We start from the raw sequence: 27,831 nt of genomic DNA, 5'->3' as shown, positions 1-27,831 counted from the left end.
GTGTTGTTAAAAATGCTTTTTAAGCAACTCATAGTTTCAGCAATATTTATTGATGTATTCATTTTTTTTAAATCACAGGTGTGAAAAGTCTCAAAAGACAGATATTTAAAACTGTCCTTCTGCATTTTATTCCTTACCAATACATTTTGTAAGCAATAATAACTTCAGCATAACACCAGACAGTTTCTCAATTTCAAAGCCAGTAACAGCTATTAGCCTAATCTACCTAATTGCACAATGGATTTCTTGATGCAAGTGTAAATGCCAATTATAACTTCAATAATTCCCCCACATCTTAAGGTAAATGTCTAAAATATTTTAAAATACTACTATTTACATATACTCTGTATATGTAAGTTCAAATTTACAGAAATAGTTGACTATTTTCAGTGCCCATTTTTAACTTTGATTTAGTTTAAGACTGTGGTATGGAAACCTGGGAAATTAAATTGTGTCCAACCTACTTTTCTTCTCTGGCAGTGGTGTGAAAATTACATTTCAGGGTTTACAAAATTCAACAGGAATATAAAATTCCACTTAACTACCCCCCACAATATGTTTTATTATTACACCTGCTGTTTTCCACAAGCAACGTAAACTTTAGCAGAAAAAAAATTCAGGACAGAAATCCTGCGTTGTCCCAGTATGAAGCAATTTCGCTTATATACCCACTGTATCTGCTGTTGAAACGGTTTAATAATAGAAGAGCATGCACTTTCATGTAATTCATAATTAGAAAACGACTACAACTGCATTATTTAAAATCATTCCTTTGTTATCAGCATCAGTTTTAGACAAAAGCGGGGAATCATTTGTGAGCCTTGGCAGACCCAGGCTGTTCAAAGCAATTGCTGTTCAGCATGAAAGCTGCAATGGAGGTCACAGAACAGGTCAGGAGGAAAGATAGTGTATCGATTTCACACCAGGAATAGAGGCGAAGCAAGGGCCCACTGTTGCTGCATGTGATGTATTTCACTACAGTTTAAGGCACATTTCATTCCAATTCAGGAGGGGGGTGGGGAGCAAAGGGCGAGTGGATTTCACACAGAATCATGATGAATTCTGAACTTGTGTATTTCAGTAAATACTGCCTTCCTGACATTAAGTATTTCTATATAACACAGTGAATATAATGGAAATTAGGCTGCAAGCATGTAGCAAACAGGACTAGCGGATAGGGTGTTATATTAAGCCTGCTTCCACAGGTAACAGCACAAGATAAATCTTGAAGACAAAACAGACAATTGTTCGAAACTACAAACACTCTGACACGTGGCAATACTTCGTTCCAATGATCGGCATGTCCTAACACACGTTTGATTGTTTTAAAGTATTTTTACTCTGCTCGTCAGCCAAAAAAAGGGGTTTGCATAGCAGCTTACAAATACAGTGGTACCTCGGGTTAAGTACTTAATTCGTTCCGGAGGTTTCTTAACCTGAAACTGTTCTTAAGCTGAAGCACCACTTTAGCTAATGGGGCCTCCCGCTGCTGCCGTGCCGCCGGAGTACAATTTCTGTTCTCATCCTGAAGCAAAGTTCTTAACCTGAAGCACTATTTCTGGGTTAGCGGAGTCTGTAACCTGAAGCGTATGTAACCTGAAGCATATGTAACCCGAGGTACCACTGTATCAATAAGAAGCCAGTTCCCGCACTCAGGTGTACAATATTAAAAGTCGTGACAACAACAACAAAAACTAACTGGAAGGCTAAGTGGGAATAGCAAATATGGACCCAGTTCTTACTCACAGGATTCCTGTAACAATGAGGTAGAAATGGAAGGAGCTCAAGAAGAGGAGGGGCCAAAAGTTCTAGTCTCTCAGCTCAGCTGATGGAAAGATCCTGCCTCTGCTATCGCCTGATGGAATGGATGCTCCAAGTTGACAACAGAGGCAGGAGCCTGATAAAGCAGGTTTTTTAGCAGAACACTGGACAGCCCATAAGTCCCATTTCCTCCCTCCTATACCCTGATATGCAGACATGTCTCATGAATTTAAGATCAGATCTTTCTTGCACAGGTGGTAAATGTTTGGCAGTTAGTGACTGATTGGTTGAATACCTTTCTCAAATAATATTTCATACATGAAGCAGCAAACATCCGTTACTTCAAATGTCTTGTAAATACTTATAATTTCGTCCAGGCTTTCCCTGACCCATAGGATCAGACATTTTTCATATGAACTCCAGTTTTTAGTTGTTTTCATGAACTTTTATACTACTGTTTTGCTGGCTTTATGTTGTCTTTTTGTTTTAATTATTATACTGTTGCTGTTTTGGTTTTGATTTTGTTTGTGTGAGTGTCTGGAGGTGGTTGGTGGATGGCTGGCGAATGACAGATTGAGATTGACAAGACAGAAGTACTGTTCTTGGGGAACAGGAGGTGGGAAGGTGTGAGGAGCTCCCTGGTCCTGAACAGAGTAACCGTGCCCCTGAAAGACCAGGTACACAGCCTGGGAGTCAGTTTGGATTCATAGCTGTCCATGGGGGCACAGGTCAATTCTGTGTCCAGGACAGCTGTTTACCAGCTCCATCTAGTACGCAGGCTGAGACCCTACCTGCCCACAGACTGTCTTGCCAGAGTGGTGCATGCCCTGGTTATCTCTTGCTTGGACTACTGCAATGCGCTCTACGTGGGGCTACCTTTGAAGCTGACTCGCAAACTACAACTAATCCAGAATGTGGCAGCTAGACTGTTAACTGAGAGTGGCCGCTGGGGCCGTATAACACCGGTTGTAAAGGATCTTCACTAGCTCCCAGTACATCTCCGAGCACAATTCAAAGTGATGGTGCTGATCTTTAAAATCCTAAACAGCCTCAGGAAGGTACATTCTTTCACCTTTGGTGGACGTGCCCAAAGATTAAGGCATTCTGGGAAATGATCTATAATGAACTTAAAAAGGTATTTAAATATACTTTCACCAAGAAACCAGAGGCCTTTCTCTTGGGTATTGTCGGCCAAGGGGTGTTAAAGAAAGATATAACTTTTTTCATGTATGCTACAACAGCAGCTAGAATACTCATCGCGAAGTACTGGAAGACGCAAGATCTACCCACACTGGAAGAATGGCAGATGAAGGTGATAGACTACATGGGTTTGGCAGAAATGACGAGCAGAATCCGAAACCAGGGAAGAGAAACAGCGCAAGAAGAGTGGAAAAAATTCAAGGACTATTTAAAGAAATATTATAAAGTTAATGAAAGTTAGAATGATGTTGGATTAGAAAGTAAATGGTTACTATTAGTAATGGTTAAGACAAGGAGAATAAGGAAGATTAGTCTAAACTTTAACTAAAATAAGGGAAGATTTGCTGAACAATTGATAAGAATTTGGAATACAGAAATGGGAGGTATGAGGAAGTCGGGGAAGGAAGGTATAAGAAATTAGGATACGAAATGGTACATGTTTTTTGTTTCGTTTTGTTTTTGTATGTCTATGTATGTCGTGTTTACATGGAAAAACTTTTGAATAAAAATATTTAAAAAAAAAAAAAAAATAAAATCCTAAACAGCCTCGGCCAGTATACCCGAAGGAGCGTCTCCACCCCCACTGTTCAGCCCAGACACTGAAGTCCAGTGTCGAGGGTCTTCTGGCGGTTCCCTCACTGCGAGAAGCAAAGCTACAAGGAACCAGGCAGAGTGCCTTCTCAGTAGTGGCGCCCACCCTGTGGAACACATTCCCTTCAATTGTCAAAGAAATAAACAACTATATGACTTTTAGAAGACAACTGAAGGCAGCCCTGTATAGGGAGGTTTTTAAGGATTGATGTTTTAATTACGTTTTTAGATATGTTGTAAGCCATCTAGCTAAGTTGTAAGCCACCTAATAACAATAATGATGATAATGATAATTTATGCTGCTTAGAAATTTTTATTATATATTAATTAATTTGTATATGTTTTAAACGATACAATCAGTGTTAATAGTGTAAACAGAAACACAATGGCATATTTTGCGAAACCTTCACAACAGGCTTCCCAAGTTCACATTGAGGTATTTCACTCGTATCCAGAAGCCACCAGTTTAGGGATATGTGACACAGTAACGTACTGACTAGGATCTTTGCAATCTTCAGCCTTCAATAAAATAATTTGCTGAGGTAATTACAGCAATGGGATTTTCCTGCTCCAGTGACTGAATGACGTGAAAACAAGGCTTTAAAGTTTTTACTCCTGTTTGTGAAATATTAGCTTCAGTTGAAAAGGAAATGAGATCAGAGCAACATATTTTCTACTTATGCTGAACTAGCATGGTAATAGTAATAATCTCTCTATAGATGCCTAAAAATATTTGCTATTGGGCTGTATAAAACTATTGTAAACAAAAAAGGCAAAGACACTAGCAATTTGGTATGTAAATTAGTCTGAATATAGCTTACTGAAAATGCCAAATATACACCCCGACTCCACAAATAAAATTGACACTTCTGACCCTTAGGGCCAGGGAGATGAGCCTGAAATAATAACCATATTTGCCCAGTTACAGATAGGTAGCCGTGTTGGTCTGCCATAGTCAAAAAAAATTTTTTCCTTCCAGTAGCACCTTAAAGACCAACTAAGTTAGTTCTTGGTATGAGCTTTCGTGTGCATGCACACTTCTTCAGAAGTGTGCATGCACACGAAAGCTCATACCATATTTGCCCATCACACTAATTCAGGGTTTGGGGCAGGCATACGCAAACTTGGCCCTCCAGATGTTTTTGGCCTACAACTTCCATGATCCCTAGCTAGCAGGACCAGTGGTCAGGGATGATGGGAATTGTAGTCCCAAAACTTATGGAGGACTGAGTTCGCCTATGCCTGGGTTTAGGGTGAGATGTACAAATAACAGCAAGCTCAGACTCTCATGCTCCCTTTTACATGGAAAAGAGAAATTTGGAAGCTTTTCCTTCTGCTTTAATTTATCAGAATTTGTCATATTGTCCAGACCCAGAATTGGTTAAGAGTAACTGTGGTTAAGAGTAACTGTAATGAATTTCAGCAAGCCAGCTTTAGAAACCATGGTCTACACAAATGAAAGTACAAGCTTCTAAACTAGTCTCCTGGCAGGGTGGAAATCAAGGAGATTAAGCACCCAAGTCCAAGGCTTGCTGTGGGTTGTTGCCACTTTTGCGCATCACCCTAAAGAACCCTAAAAAAAAATGTTATTGCAGGCAGTGTGGGTGGGTCTTAGTGACACTCCAGTAACCAGAGGGGAGTTGAGCAACACTTCTACTGGTAAGCAGCAGGTCATAGTGCAAACTCATATGTTTGCATTATAATAATAATTGTATTGTTTATACCCCACACCATCTGGCTGGGTTTCCCCAGCATACTCCTGCACCAACAAAAGTTGGTCCAATTAAAAGATAAATCATTTTAAATAATGGTTGTGTTATTTACCTCTACCTGGTATGTCATACTGAAAATTGGGGGAAGGGCCACAACTCAGTGTTAGAGTACCTGTTTTGAATGCAGGAGGTCCCAGATTCCATCTCTAGGTAAGAACAGAGAAGACCTTTTGCTGTATGAAATCACAGAGTCACTGCCTGCCAATGTCTACAGAACTGAGCTGAATATCCGCATGCCGTTTTTGGCGCCAAAAGGGTGTGGGGCAGGGGCAGAATAGGGCAGAACTTGTGTGTATGGTGACCCGGAAGGAACCCCTGCATAAGTGGGGATTCCCCTGTAAGCCAATTGTCTGACTTGGTATAAGGTCCTATGATCTTATGTGTACACAGAGGAGCAGCTGTATATAGTTTTGCTTTCTTAGAAAACTTGAGCTCTCGAAACCTACCAGTATCTTAGCATAATCCACCACCCTCCTCGACGTCCTCCATTTTTAAGTGTTCTGCTTTTGAAATTCAAATGAAGCCATGGTTTGTAATCATTGTTTGGAGAGCTCACACAAATCATAGCTGCTAGTTCAGATATCATGTCAAGCTATGATTTCTTTGAAAGCAAAAATAACTCATTAAAATGGAGCTCATGAGGAGAGGGCTTGTTTAGTCATAGTTTAGTTTCGTTAAGAATGAAATAAAGACACAAAACACACATTTCATTTGAAATCAAAGTTACTACAACTCCCATAATTTTCTTATTATTTTCTCCTCTCTCAGAATACCTTTAAATTTGTGATGGAGTAATTCTCGGAAAAAGAAATAGAAAATAGAAATAGAAAATGATCATGCAGCAGCACTTGAGCTAATTTATACAAGCCCTTCTCTATAAAAGAAAACTATACCAAGTGGACATGCTTTTAGTGAAAGTCAGGTGGCAAGTGGGCGTGTTCACGGGAACGTAACGCAGTTTCCTTTATGCCTGAAAAAATGAAGTTCAATCAAGTGCACAGCATTAAATTGCAACTTCGGCTGGTAAGATGCTTTTACCAAAACATACAGCAGCTTCAGCAACAATTTCATTCAAGTGACAATATTTGGGGTAAATGGTGTGAACAGAAACTCTTAGTTCTACACAAGACATTTTCAGATTGGTTTAAAAATACAGTTAACTGCTTTAGAGTCAGTTTAGCCTGTACTTAATGAATATCTGCTACAGGCATAGCTGCCATAAGTAAGTGATCCTCACTCTCGTGCCTGTGTAAGGTTGACAGGCAATTTGGTCCAGGCAATTAATGGCATTTCCTTGAGGAACTTGGAAGACAGATACTCTTTCAACCAGAACAGGACAGAAACTCTTTTCTGTTTCTGGGTGTGCTACTAAGACAAGGGAAGGTTCAAAGTCCTAGCATATTGTTCACAAGTATCATTATACATCTGACCTTTTCTTTCAAGCAAAGAGACAGGCCCTTATCATTGCAGTTCACAATAACTGTGTATGGCAAGGGTAGTCAATGTGATGCCTCCCATAAGTTGTTGGACTACAACCCCAATAATCCTTGACCACTTGTCCATTATGGCTGGGGTTGATGGGAGTCGTACTTCAGCAACATCTGGTCTAAGTTATGGTGACTCAATTAGGGAGAACTAATATTTATCATTAAGTCTGGACATGGCATCTCCAAAACTACCTGCCCTATATTTAAGATTTCTGATTATTAAGGTAAAAGCATGCCCCCAATGGCAGCTGCTGAGTTTTGCAGTATTGAAGGCAACTGTGTGGTTTTGTCATTAAAGGAATTAGCAAACCTGTGCAAATACTCATTCTCTTGGTTAGAGTTTTGCCAAGGCTATTGATATACTTTATAATGCCAAGAGTGATAATTTCAGCATTCATTTTTATATATTAAAATGTTTTCCAAAAGTTCAGTGATGTAGAAGTGGAGTTGAGCTTCTGAAGTCAGGCAAATAATTATCTCGACTTTCCCACATGCGATTTGGACAAAGAGAAATTACTTCCCTGATTGTGCTCACTTTGATTTCAGCCCAGGAACAAGCAAGATAGGAAAAACAAGAAAAGAGGGTGATAGGGCTACAGTGTATAATTTCCAAGATCCCTATGTGATGAGGGAAGTGGAAGGAAGCAATGAACTAGTAAAATAATAAATAGTTGTGCCACTGACCTCCAGCATGACAATAAAAGACAGCGGGTGGAACACCATCTTGTTTATTCCAAGCTTGTAAACAGCCACTTGCCTGGTCACCAGTGGCAACAAATTCTTTGCTCTAGGCAGCCATGTGGGAACCATTTATAAACTGGCACAGAGAGATCCTTTCCCCCCCTTTCAGGTAGCCAATTTGTCTCAAAGGAGTAAACTAGCAATGTAGGGATAAACAGGGCAGGCTAGTAATTTTTGAGGACTTACACGCAAGGCTGGTTTATCCCACTGGGGCTTTGGCACTCTGCCTCCTACTGGAACCCCAAGGGGAGTGTGTGCCTTGCATGGCAATCGTCCACACCTTCCTAAGAAAGCCTGTCTCATTCTATGAAAATCATCAAACAGAAGCATTTATTCATTACTGATATGCCCAAAAATATAGTGCAAATTATTCAGAATATTTGTAACTATAAACTCTCTGTGAAGCATGGGTGAACAAATAATTTAAAATTAAGGGGATCTGTATGCATCAAAAATTATTTTAATTGCCTTTTTCTGCTTTATTGATTCACAATTTTTTTTAATTTTCCTTCATCAACTTTCAACATGATTCACAAATAAGACACTTAGAAAATGAAGAAATGCTCTCTTTACATCTTTCCAAATGTAATTTACATATAAGAACTAGGTTCCAAAAAACCTGGTCTGTCAGTTTATACTTTCTGGGTAGAAACAGAATGGAAAACATGCACTTAAACATTAGCTTTCTCAATTCAAAAGAATATCAACTGATATCTCTATCAGCTGAAGAGATTTTGTCTTCCACTTTGCTCTAAAATAAAACAAGCTAAATGAAGATGTACAATGAGCAACGCTGAGGAGGAGAATTCTTTTGCTCCAGAGGTAAATATATTCTTTTTCTTTCAGTAAGCCATGATTATTAAAATGTAATGTTGGGGTAGGAACAGCAGAACTTGGGGAATTCTACATCAGCCGTTAGAAAGATAAACATGTTTAGCCAGAAACAAGGAAGAATGGGCCTGGCTCAGAAGCTACCTGAGGCAGGTTTGGGATCTGGGACTAGCCAGGCTGAGTAGCTGGATATGGGAGTAAAGTGAAGGTATGCAAGGTGTAAACTGGTTGGGTTGAGGTTAAAGTAAACTTTAGGCTACATTTCCCCCCCCCCCCGCCCAAAAAAAGCACACTCTTTTTATTTTGGAAACATTTCAAAGGCTTAGCTTTCGAAACTTGAAACTATTGCACTGACTAAATAATCCTATGAGCCTCACACTTTATCTTATGTCTCCCTTATTTAATTATGACCACAATAATAGGGAAGGAATTATAATGTACCACATATTTTTCCATGTATCTTGATATGTTTTATCTCATTTAATGGGTAGGAAATACATATATAAATCAAAGAATCATAGAATTGTAGAGTAGGAAGAGACCCCAAGGATCATGCTGATTATAGCTTATACTATTCAGTTTTTTAAAATTGCACAACGAAGAATACCAGATTGCTAGAAAACGTTTTAGATGAACATTTAAGAGAAAATATCTGCTTGGCTGCTAAGGCACAAGTAGGAGAATTTTTGAAAAAGAAAAACTATACAGGTATTCTAACATACACACAGACAAAGAAAGAATATTTCTTCTCGTTTTGTATCTTAAGTAAGTTTTAAGTACAGCCATTGCTTGACACAGATTCAACTGCAAGTAGAAACTTTCCAGGTTGACGTGCTGGGGCAGAGGAAGGTCACTCTTTAAAGCACATGCTCTCCTGGGAGGAAAACCTGGAAGGATGCTGTTTGAGCAGCAATTTATACTAGGCACAGTAAGTCATTAGATGACAGTCAACATTGCAGGCCTTTGCCACAAGTCTGCCATGATCCTGTTTCTGCAGCTGTGAGGAGTTATCATGCAGGAAAATAGTTCTGAAAATGTAACAGGTCAGAAGGAAAAACTCACAATACAGTATTTTCTCTATAAATGTGCAAAATGATTTTTAAAAAATACTGCAACACTAACATTAACAAATTAACATTAACAAACACTAACATTAACAAATAGGGCTAAAAAACAAAAACCAGTAATCAAACCTAATAGGCAAATTCAACAAATACAAAGAATTTTTTAATAATAATAAATTGTCAAGATTAACTTGCAACCTATCGATGGCAGAAGTAAGTTATATGTTCCACCAATCAAACAAAATGGATGTAAGTCTCATGCCACTAAATAAAGACATGATCAGGTGAAAGTGATCAATAGCTCACCAAAATTCGGTTTCAGAAAGAGCACAGATCACCGTTGATAGACTATCCCCAAGTAACCTCCTATGTGGATTACTGTGATGCACTGGTGGGGAGACTGCCCTTGAAGATGACTTAGAAATGTCAATTACTGCAGAAAGCAGCTGCTGGAATTTGAACTGGTCCAGCCAAATAGAATCACTTTGACATTGACAATACTTTTGACTGGGCTTCTGAACCCATTCCAAGATTCCAATGCCTACATTTAAAATCATACATGGTTGGGACCCTTTGGGAAGGATATGATATATATAAATGATTTGTTAGCTTGACTTTATTACTGCCATGGTGTTTATGACTTAAGTGTGATGGCTGGGCCTTATGTTCTATAAATATGAATATTGCATTTAAATGTATATAATATTTTATTATGATTTATAGGTAACCCCCTCCCCCTGGTACTATTGGTGAAGTATGATCATAGGCATTTAATCAATGAAATAACTAAAGGAGCACCTCTCTCTCTATCACAGCTTGCCTCAACTTTTTTTATGCTGATTATTGTTTTAGTCTGTTCTGGCATTAGCTGCATGCATTTGTTTTTGCTGTTGTATCTTAATACGTATACTATATGATTTGCTTGGTTGTTTTATCTTATCTGCCCTAATATCTATATAGATAAAGAGTGTGTTACAGATACATTTGTTAATAGTTAAATAAACAAACTAAAATTAAAGAGAAAATATAATAGATTAGAGAATAAACGTAAAGGAAAACAAGTGCAGGGGAAAAACCCAAAGATACAAAAAGTTGAGTTGTAGCACTTACGAAAAATAAAAAATAAAATCTCCATTGATAGCAAAATAGTAGTTTTTATGTTTCTAACGAGAATATTTTAACAAAAATGCACCTGTAGGGTGAACGTGATGGCAGTAAGAAACCTAACAGAGATCCACAAGCCCAGATCCAAATACAGTGGTACCTCGGAAGTCTAATGCCTTGTGAGACAAATGTTTTGGCTCCCGAATGCCGCAAACCCAGAAGTGATTGTTCCAGTTTGTGAAAGTTCTTTGGAACCCGAACGTCTGCCGCGTCTTCTGATTGGCTGCAGGAAGCTGCGCCTTAGTTCCAGACTGTTTTGGAAGTTGAACGGACTTCCAGAACTGATTCCGTTTGACTTCCAAAGTACGACTGTAAATACTTTATTATTTGCCACTACTAGGTAAAGGATTACAGAATACCGTTCTTGCCCATTTTTCCTGCCACTGTGTCCTAAACTCTTCATGGTTCTAAAGAACTGACCTGTGCAAGCTTAATACCTGGGTGGTATACAGCAAAGTTTTGCTCAAATTAGACCCACTGAAATTAAGTAACATGACTACAATTGATCCATTAATTTCAAAAAGTCTACTCTTACTTGAGTATCATCCATGGAAACTGGCTTGAAACAGATCATTTTGATTCCAGAACTGTTTGATTCCAGAACTAAGATCCTGCCAGGGAAACTCTCCAACTATCCATGAATGTTTAAGCTTACCCAGAAAGTTCTTCATTGAAATAGGAATATATGGATTGTCTCCAAAGGTGTGCTACATTAAATAACTTTTAAATGATGGCAGGGAATGCTTTACAAAGTGAAATTTAGCATACATGGGTATGTGTGAGAATTCTGCAACATGTCAATTTCTCCACAATTACACATCCTCAGAAGCTGTTGCACACATTGCTCATTGCGGGCAGGATTCAACTAAGTCATTGTGGGTGTGAAACAAGTTCCACTTGTGCAATACTTATTTTCCCTCTCTCCTCCTACTGCATGCCTCCACACACCCCCCTAAATCTACTCTCAAGGGGTTGGGGAGCCCACAGAACAGGTTTAGGGGTTGTATGGGGTTAAGAGGGGGAGAGGACTCCCATTGCATGATTGGACCTCATTTCCTGCACACATATCCCACTTGTTTAATTCTACCATGTATTTTTTCCTGCATAACATAAGGAAAAGTACTGTCCTATGTGAAGGTCATGTATGAATATTTCACCATGCCTTTGGGAAAGAGAAACACAAGGGTTTGGTTGTTCTTTGTCTAACTTACTAACTGCAGTCAAAGTTTCCAAAGGCTAAGCTACCACCTTCCATCAATGGAGGAAGAGAAAGCAAAGCTCAGGGTTCCAATGAGGAAGCCTAGGTAGCTCAACCAAGGCCAGGGTTGGCTTTCCTTACATTCCACTATTCCCAGCCCATTCAGGGCCAAATGTAACAGATAAATTACATTACAAATATCACCAGTTAATGTTTGCCACATAATAAACAAAATGAAAACCTTTCACTTTCAAGATATGAACACCGAGAACAAAATTCTCATGTCAGGCTTTGCACAGAGACATGCATGCAAAAACAAAAGGCTTCCTGTACAAAACAAATATTAGAGAAAATACATACACATGCCTACATCAGCAGCACATATGCAGATAACCCCTTAAAATTCATTTCAGGCTTGACTTTCAGTATTTTTTTAAGCAGCTGCTTGCATATGTGTAACTTGTTGTCCAGAGTGACAGCTGTATTTTCGCCTGTTTTGACATTGAGTCTGATTTGGGTGAATAGCTCATATCCATTAAAGTGCTTTTACAACACTGAATGACTGCCAGAATACTTCCTGATCAATTTTAAAAGCCAGCTAGCTGTCATCATCTAATCGCAACAGCAGAAAACAAATCTCTGGGGAATAAAACAAGATTTTAAAGCTTTTTTAAAAGCATGATATTAATTCTGAAACCTACGAGCTATTTAAATAAGAATCCAAAGCTGCTGGAGCTATATCTATGTAAAATAAAAATAAAAAAGCAGCAGCAAATCTTTCAGCACTTTGGAAAAATCTAAATACTTGTTAATATTGCAAGCATCCTAAAATACCCTTTCTAGTCACCATCTTAATAGTACCATTTCCAGAACACATTTCTGTGTTCATCATTAAACTCAAGTTTCTAAAGTTTTTGACAAAACGAGGGCTTCAACTACACACAAGAGAGTCATGTGTGGGTGCATCTCATACATATTTTCATGTGTGCTAGGGAGGAATGTACATGACTCCATCCCATTATAGTTCCCTTTTTCAGCCCTTGCAAACAGCAGCCAACGAATTAAAGCAAGAGCAGCAAATACTTCTGCAATTAGACACCAATTTTTTTCAACCACACATTAGCAGAGAGATTCATTTTGGTGGTGCCCAGCTATCTCCTGCAACTTGCAAGTGAATTGCACGTTCGCCTGGTTTGCACATCACGGTAAGGCAAACTATGGTTTACCATCACAATGCAAACATGTAGGCTCATAGATGCTTTGCTCATCCCCAGTCTTTTTCACTCCCATGCCATGTTGAGCTAAACCAAAGCTTGGGCTTAATGTATTGTCCGAACCCAGCCTTGCAGTTAAGCACTCTTCTCACTAACCACAAGCTTTCATCGGTTTGTTCTTCAGATGGGAACGAGGCCAGTGTGAGTCAATTTTTGTGCTGGTAGTTGATTTCACCGCATACAAGTTTATTTTGTTTCACAACACACAGGTTTCCAAGGACAATTATAAAGATCAAATTGAATTTATCAAGTTTATCTGCAGAAAATTGACCTGACAAACAGCACTATGATAAGTAGAGTCAGTGTGGTATAGTGGTTAGAGTGCTGTACTAGGACCTGGGAGACCAGGGTTCAAATCCAGCTCAGTCATGAAGCTCACTGGGTGACCTTGGGGTAGCCACTCACTCTCGGCCTAACATGCTAGCGGAAAGCTAGCGGAATTACTAAACACCATTATCAAAAGTGCCTCATTTATTTGCATAGCCTAAAGTGAACACCAGCATCTGCTACAGCATGTCCAACTGAGAGTCTTTGAAAGCTATCTGGCAAACTCCAGTAGAATTAGCTGAATCAGAGTGTTGGTAACAGAAATACTGCCTAAAATTTAGGGTAATTTCTGTGTTCCCCTAAAAACTCTCTACCCGTTTTAAAAACTGTTAACATTGATGGACCCCAACTAAGTGCTACTCAAAGTAGGCACACTGAAAATAATGAACCTAAGTTAGTCACATCCAATAGCTTCAATGGGTCAACTCAGAGTAGAACCAGCATTGAATACCACGTAATATCTTCACAGAATTGTAGAGTTGGAAGGTACCACATGGGTCATCTAGTCTAACCCCAGCAATACAGGAAACACAGCATCTTTATTATTGGAAACATAATCTTATTAACTGGAACATGAATCTCACTGGCATAGAACGTGCCATAAATTTGTACATATGCACAATGGAAGAATTTTAATATATAATTTGATATATAATAATATTGCAAGTTAAGCAACTAATATTTTTGAACTCTCACCGTCACAAACAGATAATTAATATATGTTTGCACAACACAAACAAAAAGTAAACACAAAGACTGGCTGTAATCCACAAAGCCTCTATAGACATGTGAAAAGAGCTTCTAAGTGCTCAGTAAGACATTTGCCTTCTATTAAGTAAGATAGCCTTCCTCCACCCCTTCTGGGTAACATCTCTAACTGCTTTTGAAATTCATTCTTAAGTGGCTAGATTGGTGTGCCATTTTTTTATATTATGGCCTCTTAACTTATCTTTGTTACGAATCTTCTATGCTAATTGTGTCTGATTGTGACTTTAAACTAGTTGCTATCAAGATGGTGCCTTACTAAAATGTATGCTTGTCGTTTTTGCTTTCCCAAAACAGATCTTCCTAAACATATTTGCTTTTCCAAAACAGAAGTTAAAACTACAGGCACACCAACGCTTACAGGAGGATTGCAGTTGCAAGAAGTATTGACTTGTTACTTATTTGTTGCAATAAGTATTGATTTCAATCTTGGAATGCTATGAAAGGGCTTGCATCAATTACACTGTACATCAGGGTCCTGATACAATTTACCTAATAGTTCCTAGGATGCACAGAGCATAACAACCATCTATTATCACACACCTCCCTAACACACGATGACTCCAAGACTTCCTTTCATTTGAACTTTTAAAGGTTATGTGCATATTTTGGTGGGGCATCATAGCCCTACTAAAAAGATAAAATGGAAAGTGTGAGCTAATATTCAACTATTATAATCACCTCTGCTCTAAATTGTCATGTGTATTTTAAAACATTATAAATATGTTAAAAGAGCCCTTAATGACAACAACATGATGGCGGTGAGGTTTCTCTTTTACATTATCTATCTACTCAAACAGAAAATTATTTGGCAACTGTGATAAGGCAGCAAGAGTACAATGACTTTCCTTTAATCGCTCATTAAAATGCTGATTGCCTGTGGAGTGAGCCTGCAGTTATGGTCAAACACCAAGTCCTATTGTGTGGGTAACAGCTTGGGCTGTCCTTGGGCTGGGTGGGGTTGAATCACTGCAAAGTAAACAAACATTCTAATGCTGGAAAATACAAATACGTGGACTCAATAAAGCCCTTAAGTAACTTTTAATTTCGCTGCCTTAGGGAAGCTAATATTGCAGAGCACAAAAGTTCAGAGATAAAGAGACCTACCAGGTGCTGGAATAAACATTTACGGTTTATAGAAGAACAGAACTTGGCACATACGAAATTATTTATTCTAATGTACAAGCTGAGAGGGAAATTAATTTCACATGGCTGTGCTGAAAGGACCATAGGGACACTAAGGGCATTAGCAATATTTCTACCTCTATGTAAGGTATATGTAACTGCACTTATACAGTCATATTTAGGGGGAATTCTGAGCATTGCAAGCAGATAATCTGACTGATATATCATTGCGGAAACTAGATGAATTCAACACCCCACTTCTGTTGTTTTGGTTGTGTGAGGCTGAACTTCATACTAGGAATAGATGTCTAAGACCAGCCCCTTTATTTTCTAGGACATTTCCAACTTCCTCTCAATCCCTCATGGCATGCTTGGAATACTTTCTGCAGTGCACATAAATGATTTTTTGCAATGCAGATCCAAGTAATTGTTGCAAATCTCTTATATGTTATTACCTAAAAGAAGCTTAACTGTGCATTACCTTCTGCATCTGATTGCCCCTCCCGCCCAACCGAAGAATAATATGCTCAAACACTTAGAATAGCAAGTACATGGGCAATGCAAAGTTGGGCAGGTGCCAAGAGGGCTGCCTGATTCTTGTGTAATAACTGCTATGAACCAGCACCATTATACAAGCACTTAGCAAAAGGTAGGAGGTTATTAGCAAAGCTGACCAGTGAACTTTTAATAAGGGAAAGAAGGAAAGCTATATTAAATTACAGTCTTAAAAACTCTCAAGTACAGGCAACTCCCAATTTGCATGGGGTTATGTTATGAGGCACTGCACATTTAAGCACAATCGCTTATATTTGAAACACCATTGAAAAAGCCTGCAAACACCCTCTAAACCTCTGGGAACCCTTCAAAACCCCTTTAAAAAAATGGCAACAACTACCAGACTGGCACGAATAGTGGCAATCATTTCCTCCAAACCTCCTTGCTCAAACTCCCAACTCTCCACAGTCCTCAAAGTTTGGTGCAAAGTTTCATGGGGTTGTACTTGCAAAGGCTCATGGGATTGTTTGGTGCTGTTTTTGCCCTTTTTGCTCTTCTAGGGCCATTTTTGCAATTTTTAAATTCACTTCCAGGTGTGACGTGATGCGCATGGTCACACATCAATTGGACGCATGTCAATGGGGAGTTGCCTGTATCGACTTTAATTAACTAAAACTGCAGTTTTCCAGCAAACTTTCAATCTGCATGCCCATGAATAGAAAATTTTGTTTCTTCTAACTCCGGCTTGTTCGCATTCTAAGGAATCGATTCAACCCATAAAGTTAACATGGTATAAGTGAAAACCTCTTAAACACAGAGCATTTTTCATCAGTAAATTCATTCCTTTAAAAGGCAGCGTCCTTCATCAGATACACATTTATGACAGTTTCATCACATAAATGAATGAGAGAAAGGAGTAGGTTGGCTGCGCTCTAGATCAACAGATTTATCCACTAAAACGACGACAAATATGATGCAGTGTTTAAATGCACTATGCTTTTATCACATCCGAAGTAATCAGTTAAGAGGTTTTCATATACAGCGCCATACATGGGATGATCTGAATACATTACAGTTAACAATATATTCTCCCGGGTTATTTATGGTTTATGAAGAACCAACGCTTAGAAAAGTTCAATTAAAAACGACTTCAGTACTCCATCGTCTACTTACATCCGGGGGATTCATAGCACAACATCCAAAAATTGGCTACAGTCAACTTATCAGCTTGTACATGTCACTGACTTCATTTGACCTTTGTGGATAAGCTGCATTCATAATCATCATCCTTTATTTGCCTAGAAGCATAGGTCATCATAAAATGTTAGGAAATATATTGTTTCACAAAATAGGATGCTACAACATAATAAAATTCTAGAAAACTAGGGAAGGGTAATATATGTTATAGGCTGGCATGACACAATTGAACTGATCCCAGAACTGTTAGGTCAATTTGCAGTGCAAATTTGTATCTACAACTCTGGCTGGAAAAATTATAGCTCAAAATTCCTGACAACCTCTGCTCCCCTCCTTTCCCCCTGATGTACATGTCCCCTGGATTGTTCTTAGTTCTTTGGGGTTTTTTGTTTCATTTTGTTTTTTCATTGCTGGCGATTTTCATGTCCAGATACATTATGGGCATCATAGAGTGCACTTTGTAGAAGAATGCCCTGTGCTTCATTGGTATAAACAATAAAGCTGAGAAGAATTCACAACCATACTTTAAAACATACGAAAGTTAAAATACTAAAACAGATTAAAATTACTTTAACTTTCTAAGCATCGGGGTAGGATTGTCAAAACAAGAATGTTTTTAGCAGGTGCCGAAAAGAGTACAGTGATACCTCGGGTTACATACGCTTCAGGTTACATACGCTTCAGGTTATAGACTCTGCTACCCCAGAAATAGTACCTTGGGTTAAGAACTTTGCTTCAGGATGAGAACAGAAATCGTGCTCTGGTGGCGCGGCAGCAGCAGGAGGCCCCATTAGCTAAAGTGGTGCTTCAGGTTAAGAACAGTTTCAGGTTAAGAACGGACCTCTGGAACGAATTAAATACGTAACCAGAGGTACCACTGTACCGTGAAGATGCCTGCTTGATCTCAATAGGCAGAGGTTCCAAAAGGAGCCTAGGTACACCTTTGGTAACATACGTGTTTTCTGGTATGATTTTTGCCTGTGTAGCCATAGAAAAAGAGCATGATTGAGATGGCTGGAGATATGCCACTCCCATAACCCCTTCATTTCTCTGACACATCCACAGAAATGGCAGAACTCCATGCTAGCCCTGACTTGTTACCAGGGCCACTTCAGGACATTTGTTGTCTGAGGTGAGGAACACGATGGCTCTTCCCTTCATCCCCTATACAGTACAAAAGTCAACCAGACTTGCAGCCGAATCTTATTTTGATCCTGACAATGGGACAACATTCTCCACTTTACCTGAGGGTGGCAGGTTAGCCTAGGGGACACATGGCAGGCTGCATGGTATACACATTTCTTTCTACTCTCTGCTCCTCAGCATTTGTTGCCTGAGGTGGCTGCCTAACTTTGCCTTATGGCTTGGCAAACTGCTGAATTGTGTTCATAAAGGTGCTATGAAGGTCTTGTATCAAATTTGCTTGTGATAAGAAGATGTGAGGGGTATTTAACGTTAGAAAACACAGAATCAAAATTCAAAATAATCTTGACAGGTTGGGATGGGCTGAAACTACCAATATGATACTCAGCAGAGATATGCAAAAGTCCTGCATTTTGGTATTAAGAATCAAATGTACAAACTTAGGAAAAGGGGAGTTCTAGCTTGGCAGCAGTACAGTGGTACCTCGGGTTACATATGCTTCAGGTTACAGACTCTTCAGGTTACAGACTCCGCTAGCCCAGAAATAGTACCTCGGGTTAAGAACTTTGCTTCAGGATGAGAACAGAAATTGCGCAATTGTGGCGCAGCGGCAGCGGGAGGCCCCATTAGCTAAGTGGTACCTCAGGTTAAGAACAGTTTCAGGTGAAGAACGGACCTCTGGAACGAATTACCGTATTTTTTGCTCTATAAGACTCACTTTTTCCCTCCTAAAAAGTAAGGGGAAATGTTTGTGCACCTTATGGAGCAAATGCCGGCTGCGCAGCTATCCCAGAAGCCAGAACAGCAAGAGGGATTGCTGCTTTCACTGCGCAGCGATCCCTCTTGCTGTTCTGGCTTCTGAGATTCAGAATATTTTTTTCCTTGTTTTCCTCCTCCAAAAGCTAAGTGCGTCTTGTGGTCTGATGCGTCTTAAATAGCGAAAAATACGGTAAGTTCTTAATCCGAGGTACCACTGTATAAGCGAAAAGAACCAGGAGTCTTAGTTGATCATAAACTGCACACAAACCAGCATCACAACTGGGCTGTTTAGAAGCTAGAGTGATCTTAGGCCACATTAACAGAAGCATAATATCCAGAGAAATAATTGTTGTTGTTGTTTAGTCGTTTAGTCGTGTCCGACTCTTCGTGACCCCACGGACCAGAGCACGCCAGGCACTTCTGTCTTCCACTGCCTCCCGCAGTTTGTTCAGACTCATGTTTGTAGCTTCGAAGACACTATCTAACCATCTCGTCCTCTGTCGTCCCCTTCTCCTTGTGCCCTCCATCTTTCCCAACATCAGGGTCTTTTCCAGGGAGTCTTCTCTTCTCATGAGGTGGCCAAAGTATTGGAGCCTCAGCTTCACGATCTGTCCTTCCAGTGAGCACTCAGGGCTGATTTCCTTAAGAATGGATACGTTTGATCTTCTTGCAGTCCATGGGACTCTCAAGAGTCTCCTCCAGCACCATAATTCAAAAGCATCAATTCTTCGGCGATCAGCCTTCTTTATGGTCCAGCTCTCACTTCCATAAATCACTACTGGGAAAACCATAGCTTTAACTATACGGACCTTTGTTGGCAAGGTGATGTCTCTACTTTTTAAGATGCTGTCTAGGTTGGTCATTGCTTTCCTCCTAAGAAGCAGGTGTCTCTTAATTTCATGGCTGCTGTCACCATCTGCAGTGATCATGGAGCCCAAGAAAGTAAAATCTCTCACTGCCTCCATTTCTTCCCCTTCTATTTGCCAGGAGGTGATGGGACCAGTGGCCATGATCTTCGTTTTTTTGATGTTGAGCTTCAGACCATATTTTGCGCTCTCCTCTTTCACCCTCAATAAAAGGTTCTTTAATTCATCCTCACTTTCTGCCATCAAGGTTGTGTCATCTGCATATCTGAGGTTGTTGATATTTCTTCCAGCAATCTTAATTCCGGCTAGGGATTCATCCAGCCCAGCCTTTCGCATGATGAATTCTGCATATAAGTTAAATAACCAGGGAGACAATATACAGCCTTGTCGTACTCCTTTCCCAATTCTGAACCAATCAGTTGTTCCATATCCAGTTCTAACTGTAGCTTCTTGTCCCACATAGAGATTTCTCAGGAGACAGATGAGGTGATTAGGCACTCCCATTTCTTTAAGAACTTGCCATAGTTTGCTGTGGTCGACACAGTCAAAGGCTTTTGCATAGTCAATGAAGCAGAAGTAGATGTCTTTCTGGAACTCTCTAGCTTTCTCCACAATCCAGCGCATGTTTGCAATTTGGTCTCTGGTTCCTCTGCCTCTTCTAAATCCAGCTTGCACTTCTGGGAGTTCTCGGTCCACATACTGCTTGAGCCTTCCTTGTAGAATTTTATGCATAACCTTGCTAGCGTGTGAAATGAGTGCAATTGTGCGGTAGTTGGAGCATTCTTTAGCACTGCCCTTCTTTGGGATTGGGATGTAGACTGATCTTCTCCAATCCTCTGGCCACTGCTGAGTTTTCCAAACTTGCTGGCATATTGAGTGTAGCACCTTAACAGCACCATATTTTAAAATTTTGAATAGTTCAGCTGGAATACCATCACTTCCACTGGCCTTGTTATTTGCAGTGGCCCATTTGACTTCACTCTCCAGGATGTCTGGCTCAAGCTCAGCAACCCCACTACCTGGGGTGTATGATACATCCATATCTTTCTGGTATAATTCCTCTGTGTATTCTTGCCACCTCTTCTTGATGTCTTCTGCTTCTGTTAGGTCCTTACCACTTTTGTCCTTTATTATGGCAATCTTTGAACGAAATCTTCCTTTCATATCTCCAATTTTCTTGAACAGATCTCTGGTTCTTCCCATTCTGTTGTTTTCCTCTATTTCTTTGCATTGCTCGTTTAAGTAGGCCTTCTTGTCTCTCCTTGCTATTTTTTGGAAATCTGCATTCAATTTCCTGTATCTTTCTCTATCTCCCTCGCATTTTGCTTGCCTTCTCTCCCCCGCTATTTGTAAGGCCTCATTGGACAGCCACTTTGCTTTCTTGCATTTCCTTTTCATTGGGATGGTTTTCGTTGCTGCCTCCTGTATAATGTTGTGAGCCTCCATCCATAGTTCTTCAGGCACTCTGTCTAGCAAATCTAAATCCTTAAACCTGTTCCTCACTTCCACTGTGTATTCATAAGGAATTTGATTTAGATTGTATCTTACCGGCCCAGTGGTTTTTCCTACTTTCTTCAGTTTAAGCTTGAATTTTGATAATCTGAGCCACAGTCAGCTCCAGGTCTTGTTTTTGCTGACTGTATTGAGCTTCTCCATCTTTGGCTGCAGAGAATATAATCAATCTGATTTCGATGCTCCCCATCTGATGATGTCCACGTGTAGAGTCGTCTCTTGTGTTGTTGGAAAAGCGTGTTTGTGATGACCAGCTTGTTCTCTTGACAGAACTCTATTAGACTTTGCCCTGCTTCATTTTGCTCTCCAAGGCCAAACTTGCCAGTTGTTCCTTTTATCTCTTGATTCCCTACTTTAGCATTCCAATCCCCTATAATGAGAAGAACATCCTTCTTTGGTGTCACTTCTATAAGGTGTTGTAAGTCCTCATAGAATTGGTCAATTTCAGTTTCTTCAGCACCAGTAGTTGGTGCATAAACTTGGATTACTGTTATGTTAAAAGGTCTGCCTTGGATTCGTATCGAGATCATTCTATCATTTTTGAGATTGCATCCCAGTACTGCTTTCGCCACTCTTTTGTTGACTATGAGGGCCACTCCATTTCTTTTGCAGGTTTCTTGCCCACAGTAGTAGATATGATGGTCATCCGAACTGAATTCGCCCATTCCCATCCATTTTAGTTCACTGATGCCCAGGATGTCAATATTTATTCTTGCCATCTCATTTTTGACCACATCCAACTTACCCAGGTTCATGGTTCTTACATTCCAGGTTCCTATGCAATATTTTTCTTTACAGCATTGGACTTTCCTTTCACTTCCAGGCATTACCGCAACTGAACGTCCTTTCGGCTTTAGCCCAGCCGCTTCATCAGCTCTGGATCTACTTGTACTTGTCCTCCGCTCTTCCCCAGTAGCATGTTGGACGCCTTCCGACCTGAGGGGCTCATCTTCCAGCGTCATAACTTTTATATGCCTGTTGTCTTTGTCCATGGAGTTTTCTTGGCAGGGATACTGGAGTGGCTTGCCGGTTCCTCCTCCAGGTGGATCACGTTTGGTCAAAACTCTCCACTATGACCTGTTCATCTTGGGTGCCCTGCTCGGCATAGTTCATAGCTTCTTTGAGTTCTTCAAGCCCCTTCGCCACGGCAAGGCAGTGATCCATGAAGGGGAGAGAAATAATAGTTCCACTCTATTCTGAACTTATCAGGCCGCATCTGGATTACTCTGTCCTGTTCTGAATACCACATTTTAAGAACGACATTGACAAATTGAGTATATCTAGAGCACGCCTCTGGAAACCAAGTCCTACAAGGAACGTTTTTAGCTCAAAGATTAAATTGGGACGTGATAGTAGCTTTCGCCATACAGAATATGGAGTAGACCTGTTCTCTGTTGTTTCAGAAGGTAGGACTTTCAGGAAAGTAGATTTTTCTTAAATGTCAGGAGAAACTTAAGTGTAAGAGCTATTCAACCTTGGAGCCAACTGCCTTGGCAGGTAGTGGAACCTCTTTGCTGGCCAAGCATTTGCCAAGTATGCTGTAGTTTCATTCTGCATTGTAGATCCTTGCTCTGAGCGGAGTGGAGAGGAAGAATGGAGAGGTGCAATTTTTGCCGTCCCTTGGGCCTGAACCCTTGGTATTGCACCCTGTATGGCAGTGAACGTTTCCACTGGTATAGCTCCATCTCTGCCAGCAGAACAACATTCATGTTGCTTCCCAACGCCCCTCAGCCAGATTTACTGCAGGGTTATACTTGCCTCCCAAATTCTCCTTAAAATTAGGAAAATAAAATTCTAAAAAAGCTTTGGAAACAATATGTTACTAGTGCTAACTCCTACCACATATTTATGTTTTTCTCAGACATTTTTTTCCTGATTCTAAAGTCTACCAAGAAGATATACTGCACGTGGCATATACCTCCAGGATCATAATCTTATGTTATAGCAAAATATTTCACTAGATAAGCATACAAAGGAAAAAGTAAAAAATATTTGGTTTACCTCGTTACTATTAAAATATTATTATAAATAGTTGTTTGCCTATTGGAACACAACTGATTAATTTTCATGTTGTTTACAAGTATATTGTTCCCTAAACATCACAGATTATTAGAAAGTTCAAGACCAAGCTTACTAAAAACAAAGAAAGCTCCAAGTGATCTGTTGGCACCATCTTAGAGCTCTTATGATGATTTCTGTATGGCTTGGGCCAAATAATTGCATATTATAAGCAGGATTGCTCAGCTGGTTGTCAGACAGGTCATATTGATTTGTAGGGTCATATTGATTTTTTAATAATACATCTGCCAAGTCAGACTTTCTAAACAAGGGAGGAAAGGACTTTGCTTTAGAATCAGTTTGTCAGGAGGCGGGGGGTGCAAAAAGCCTTCCCCAAATTTACAGGTATTTGTACAGTGGGCCAATTCTAAAGACAGAAGAAGGGTTTCACAATATACATATTGCGAGGAACAACAGAAAAGAAAAAAGCAAGAGAAAGACTTAACGAGCCTATCCTCAAATCCCACTTGCTGAGCCAGATCTCTTCACTTCTAAAGCACCTTGCACAGAAGGGGAAAATAAGTACACAAAAAGCAGTGCTTTAAAAAAATGTATTTATAAAACAGATCAACTGTTCAATTTAAAAAAATAAAGTAGTAACAATATAAAGTAACTGTCAATAATAGACAGATAAAATCAGAAAACCAAAAGCATATTCAATTACTTATCTGGAAAGCATTGTTTAATAAACACCTTTAGCCGGCATCTAAAACAGTATAGTAAGAGTCCCTGCCAAATGTTAATGGGATACCGCTTCTTATCTTCCACCTGTTCTGCCGTTGAGGACTTCTTGGATCGTTCTTTGTCTAGCTCCTCCCCCTTGACCTGTACGCACTGAAAGACTGACAACCGTAACAGACACATAACAATTTTTGTAAAAGTGCAAGCTCCGTAGATCGATGCCAACGGGACTCCACCAGCTAAGGGGTAAGAGGCAAGGGGAGGCAGAGTTGGTGGAACAATAGGAAGGAAAAGATCTTAGTTGGAATCTTATGCTTCCTCAAGGGGTTGGTTATGCCTATGTATACCAAAAGAGGTGGTATATATAAAAACACTACCTATGATAGCAATATTTATAGAACCCAGCACCTCCTGGAAAACCTCAACAAAGACTGGGAGCGGGGTTACTGGTTTGTTTGTATTTTTATGTTGTGTACCACCCTGTGATCTTAACGATATACAAATGTAATAAATAATAATAATAAAATAACTATAACTGAACATTATCTTAATCATGTGTTAATCAAACAGTAACAATATTGAAACTCTTAAGGCATTGCACTTCCGCACTAGAACACTGTGACTATCATCTCACCACACTATTAACTCAACAGGATCTTACAGCACCTACTTCAAACATGCTAAGGACAGTTGCCAGCTGTGAAGATTTCTGGAAGGCGGAAGCTCATCATGATAAATCTGAACAGTGCTGGCTTTGATCCGGATGTGGTTCCAGTGGAGTAGATATGGAATCTTCACTGTTTTCATGAACAGAAACCTTAATCCTTGTAGGAAACTTACTAGCACCATATGGAATTATATTATGTGGGGCTTTGTATTTGTTCCTCTTGCATTTTGCACCCTTTTATAGGACGTTATTAGTACACTTATTTAATATTCAGCCATGTTTTGTTGTTCACTGGCTTATGTCAGGCAGATTTGGGGTGGGGCTGGGGCTGGCTTCAACGACAAGTATCCCACATAGAATACCTACCTGAAAACTGGTAAGTAGTTTTGGCTAAACACTTACAGTATTCTCCCCCCACCCCCACCCATAACCATTTATAGATTTCTCTCCTGAATCTTTTTCTCAAGTACTTTTTTTTACCACCTCTTTTTATATATTTTTCTTCCTGTTAGATCATTCCTGTTTCTCATCTCTCTGAAGGAGACAGGCTGAGAAGGAACCATCCTACAGAGACCCTCCTCTGCTTGCCCTGTCATGTGTGGTGAGACAAACATAGCCATGAAAAGGGATTTCTCCATTATGGGACCTAGGAACTAAAGTTTTTAATTCTTTGTTTTTTCCATTTTTTAATTATCTGTATTATGTTTTATATTCTATTTCTGTACACTGCTCAGTTTATTTGTAGAATGGTTGATAAGTTCTTATACAAGCAAGCAAGAAAAGAAACAAACAAACAGTATCTTGAATGCTCTCCACAGGGAAGTTCACCTGGCACCTACTCTGGTGTGTTTTCAGCAGGAAGTCACTGGTTCTGGTACCTCATTGCCCTTATAAGAGAACAAGGGAGGCATTCATGGTAAGTTCCGGCACCTCTTTTTCTAAACAAATAGCACTGGTTTTCGGTGCCAGGCAAAAATATTAGTAGGATAGTAATGCTTTTTAAACACTATTTAAAAAATCTTGGGCTAGAACAATCAGAAGGGAAGATAAGGAAGAGCACCATTAATAATAATAATAATAATAATAATAATAATAATAATAATAATAATTTATATCCCTCCCATCTGGGCAGCTCCCAATAGAATATTAAAAACACAATAAAACATTAAACATTAAAAACTTCCTAAACAATGCTGTCTTCAGATGTCTTTTAAAAGTCAGGTAGTTGTTTACTTCCTTGACATATGATGGGAGGGTGTTCCGCAGGGAGGGGGCCACTACCGAGAAGGCCCTCTGCCTGGTTCCCTGTGGCTTCACTTATCGCAGTGAGGGAACCACTAGAAGGCCCTCGGAGCTGGACCTCAGTGTCTGGGCTGAACAATGGGGGTGGAGACGCTCCTTCAGGTATACAGGGCTGAGGCCATTTAGCGCTTTAAAGGTCAGCACCAACACTTTGAATTGTAGGTAGCCAATGGTTCCTTGTGCAGTTTGTACAGCTATATGGTGCCCTGTGGTACACACTCTACTCCTTCACATATGGTGCTTTTGATCACAGTATTTTGCTGACTTTCCTCATGGGCTTAGCAGAAAACATTCATTATCCTGATACAAATACGGGTTAATTTTTACTATATGCTTCAATTGTTTCGGTGCTGGGTGTGATATATGCTTTGATTTTCCTGAAAAGTCAACATTATTTATGCTTCCATACTATGGAAAACAATTACTGTTTAGGGCAAAGAATCTCTGAAGTGTGCATGTAGCAAATTCTGTGGCCAAATTAAAAAGACACAGTAGATGATCTTGAGGGCTTTTTAAGTGCTTTTAAATTAAGAAGAAACTTACATGTTCTGAAAGAAATATTACCAAATTTTAAGAGAGAATAATGCATTGAGACCCAGATCTTGCAATACAATATGTTGTCACTTAATAGAAACATACTTGAATTATGGTCATTTCCCTCCTCCCCAAATGATACATACAAAGAGAAACAAATACTGTATAACAGTAAATGCAAAGTGGATGCAAGTAGATAGATACATGTTCTACAAATTTCTCGCAGCACCATCTCATAGGTCAAAACAAGGTCAATCCCCAATCAGACAGGGGTCCTTCATTTCAGCCTGGAATACTTGACAAAATATCCCTTTCAAACCAAATGCCACAATATACTGGGTATCTTACTATAGTCCCTTGTTTCTTCTGGTAAGGAAAAGAATAACTCCAATCTTTTCTCAGCTGCTACAAAGCTTATACAGAGGAAATCCTACTAGGATTTCTTTTAAACTAGAATAACTCACTGAAATATTCAGGGAAAAGAGCTCATGATAACGCTATATTCCTTTCTGAAAGCTTCATTTAGACAACTGCTAGCAGATCCCTTCATGGGCACAGCAAAATCTTAAACTGTCTCTATTTGACTCTGCTTGCCTAAGGCATTAAGTTCAATCCACCATGTCGCACCTCAGTAACTCGACACAGACTAGAAAATTCTTACAGTCAGCTTCCCCAAGGGATTTGTTAAGTTTCACATGCATTTAGTTGTGCAGTTGGCCTGCTCAAATTGATAAACTTGTTGCTCACTGCTTTCTGCTGTACTCCCCCCCCCCCTTTATCACCAAGACAATAAATATGGTGAGGGAAAAGCTGTTACTGTGTTTGAAAAAGGCTCATTCAATTAAAAATTATTGCACAAGCATCACTGTTTCTTCCTCCATTCAAGAGGGGGCAATTTATTTTGTATTTGCGACAAAAATACTACTACATTTATGAGCCCAGCAAAGTGAATGGGTGAAACAGAGAGAATGGATTAATGAGTGAATGAACGAATAATAAAGGAAAAGTGCATCAGACAGATTTTTGAGAAGAGGGAATTCCTGTTTTTGTTAGTTTTTTTACAATAGCTCTCCAGCTAATGAAGTACTGAATGTTCTGGGGTATATAAACAGGCTGGCAATTTCTAGACCACTGTGGGAAGACATGAAAGCCTCTCACATTAGGTTTGTCTTAACATTATCTCAGGGGAAAACTACATTATATTTAAATATACAGAACTGCATCTCAGATGGGTATTTATTTCTGTTTTTTACTTAAGGGAAAGCAATGTGGATTAGGACTTCATTATACGAAGAGGTTTGAGCATTCCCTAACCAC

General features: G+C 39.6%; 1 protein-coding gene and 1 long non-coding RNA gene across 14 annotated transcripts in view; both read right to left on the bottom strand.

Annotated features, from left to right (window-relative positions):
* The window catches only part of NPAS3 (neuronal PAS domain protein 3), a 634,645-nt gene that overhangs the window by 558,228 nt on the left and 48,586 nt on the right, over positions 1-27,831 (bottom strand). The gene's annotated exons all lie outside the window — the stretch shown is intronic.
* The window catches only part of LOC310766806, a 33,161-nt gene continuing 13,358 nt past the window's right edge, over positions 8,029-27,831 (bottom strand). The window contains exons 1-3 of one of the 2 annotated variants that reach the window (XR_014550419.1): positions 18,237-18,878; positions 16,969-17,093; positions 8,029-9,411 (exon numbers count right to left, since the gene is read on the bottom strand). This is a non-coding gene — a long non-coding RNA (uncharacterized lncRNA). Of the gene's footprint in view, positions 9,412-16,968; positions 17,094-18,236; positions 18,879-27,831 lie in introns of those variants that run through there. The other variant, XR_014550418.1, reaches the window with a different exon arrangement.

This window comes from Podarcis filfolensis (genome assembly GCF_964270895.1).
Source record: "Podarcis filfolensis genome assembly, chromosome: 1".
NCBI lineage: Eukaryota > Metazoa > Chordata > Lepidosauria > Squamata > Lacertidae > Podarcis > Podarcis filfolensis.
This window is presented reverse-complemented; position numbering and strand designations above follow the sequence as displayed.